Source organism: Microtus ochrogaster, unplaced genomic scaffold (assembly GCF_000317375.1).
Source record: "Microtus ochrogaster isolate Prairie Vole_2 unplaced genomic scaffold, MicOch1.0 UNK100, whole genome shotgun sequence".
Taxonomy (NCBI): domain Eukaryota; kingdom Metazoa; phylum Chordata; class Mammalia; order Rodentia; family Cricetidae; genus Microtus; species Microtus ochrogaster.
In genome coordinates, this window is record NW_004949198.1 from 1040952 (window position 1) to 1043495 (window position 2544).

Sequence of the window (2544 nt, forward strand, 5' to 3'; positions counted from 1 at the left end):
AGGAGGCAGAAATCCTTAATAAATAAATTAATTAAAAAAATAAAAATAAATAAAAATAAAAATCTCACCATGGGAAAAAAAATTCTCTTAAAGTGAGTAATCAATATGGAGACTGTCAAACTTCTAGACATTGGATGTTTCTGTTCACAAATATAGTGTGTCTCTCTACTTATCTATGTTTATAGTAATTGTCAATAAAATATCATACACTTCTACATTAAGATTTCATAGTTAAAGCTTTATTCCTATGTTTCTTGTGTTTGTGAGTTATTTTAAATAAGACAATTTTTGAACTTTTCCTAGTTGCTGTTCAAGTACGGGAGGGAGGCCATAAATTTCACTCAAAAGACCTTGTGTTGAGTAGTGTTAGGTCATGTTTCTTGTAATTTGCCTGTATAAAATTCTTGAATTTTTTTCCATAAACAATAGTATCATCATATAGTGGCAGTGTGGTTTCCCTCCCTTTTGAGAGCCTATAAGGATTTCTTTAAAATGAGGTTTTCAACAGTGGGTGGCATGGGCTGATCCAGAACCATCCCTACCTGCACACCCTTGCTTTCCTCCTAATTCCCCCTTCTCCACTTCTGCTTCCTTTTTCATCTCTCTGCGCTGCACCCATCCACTCTGAAAGCAGGCCTCTGGTTGGCTTCCTGGGCCACCATTCCTGTGGACACCTTCGTAACAAGCTATCTTATTGGATGCTCATCAACCTTCCTCCTGCGCCAGTCTAAATTGTGATCTTACCAGAACTAACTACTTAGAAAGATTGTGTTTTCTGTCATAAAACATGAACCAGGCACAAATAAATTCCTTAGCCTATCACAGACTTGGGGGTGCCTTGGCCAGGACCAGTCAATCAGGTCAGTGGGGGTGGGGGCAGCTATGCATGTAGTTTGATGTCTGCACTTTAAACATTATAGAAATTTGGGACGAATGAGCTCAAGTTCCTCTTCCTGCACTTTGTCTTCTATGAGAAGTTGAAGTGTCAGAGAATGAGGCAGATATGGCGCGGAGTCTCCATGCCTGCAAGTGAGGCACACTCCTCACCTGTCAGCACACACATTGCTAATCTATGTCTAAGGAGAAAGTATTCAAGCAGGATACTGGCTGGCTGGTATTTTTGGTTTCCAGCTTGGGGAGGAATAATCAAAACTCCTGAACCTCAGGACTTCTTCTAATGGAAATGCAGACTGCTGCCACTTGCCTTTGTCACTCCTCCATCCTTTGTCTGACACAGCCCAAGAGGGGGACCGAGGTCCAGGGCAATGAGAGTTTGCAGCCCCCACCTGCTAGCCACAGGGCCTTCTCTCCGTCTTATTGATTGGTGCTTTCACAAGAAATGCCTGCTGGGGCCACTCGATTTCTGCACCTGGAAATTGACATCTCAGTGCCACTTGCCACCGGAATCAAATGGGGACAAAACACACCATCTGTTTTTGAAAAAGTCCTCCCTGTGATATGAGCCTGGCCTTTCTTTCATCCTGAAGGAATAAAAATGGGCTGCCTGGGAAGAAGTGGTGTGAGTGGAAGAGGCAGGCTGCTTTGCCTCTCCAGAGATGTGACTCTCCGTGGTTGAGAACGGGTCTACTGGAGAGGAAGTTAATAGGCTGCTATTTATAGGATGAAATGACATAGTCATTATAGGAGCTACCACTGGAAGTCCCTTTTAAGGTGCAGAATACAAACTTTCTTGCGGGGAATTATTTCCCCAATGATACTGTGTAATGTCATTTCATCATGACCCAAAGTGTCCATTTCATCTTCCCAACCCTTCTTCCTTAGATTTTCTTAGATGAACCAATAAAGAACACTATTATTCATGACTGAGAGAGCACTGGAGAACCACTTACTGTTCTCAAAATCATTGCTTAGCAAGTACCACGTTCAGCCCCACTGGTATGGCTGACAGACTGCTAGACCCCAGAATGACTACATCTGTGACTAATCTCTAAAACTGCCCTATAAATGACACTGTTTCTAGTAGCTTTGGGGGGAAATGTCCCTGTCTTTGGGTTGACAAAGAGAAAAGAAATGCCAGTGGTATTTTCTTGTTAAGAACAGTGCCTTCTGGGGACTGAGCAGAAATGAACTGGGCAACAATCAATATTTCAACTCAGGATGAGACTAGGTTGATTTAATCACAGGGGGATGATTTGATCGCCCTGACATCTAACAGAGAAGACCTAATCCCATTAGTAAAGTGCTTTCTGCCTGAGAGGAGCGGGAAGCCAAGGTGAAGTAGAGGCAGAGAGAATCTCCATGCCCAATTAAGAAAAGTGGAGACGGGGCTGCAGAGCAACACCCCTTGCTCTCACCGATCGATTGGAGCTTTGCAGCACAGGGATACCAGTGGCTTCACAGATTTTGCTTAACAAGAGTTAATTTTCAAACACATTTTTGGGGAGCTTTAAAAATCAACTTTACTGTGGCAAGATATACATACAACCACACGAGTCCATTTTAAGGGCAGAATTTCAAATTTCATGGGTTTTAATACACATGTGGACGGAATTTTTAAGTTTCCAACATCTCTGTCTGTCTGTC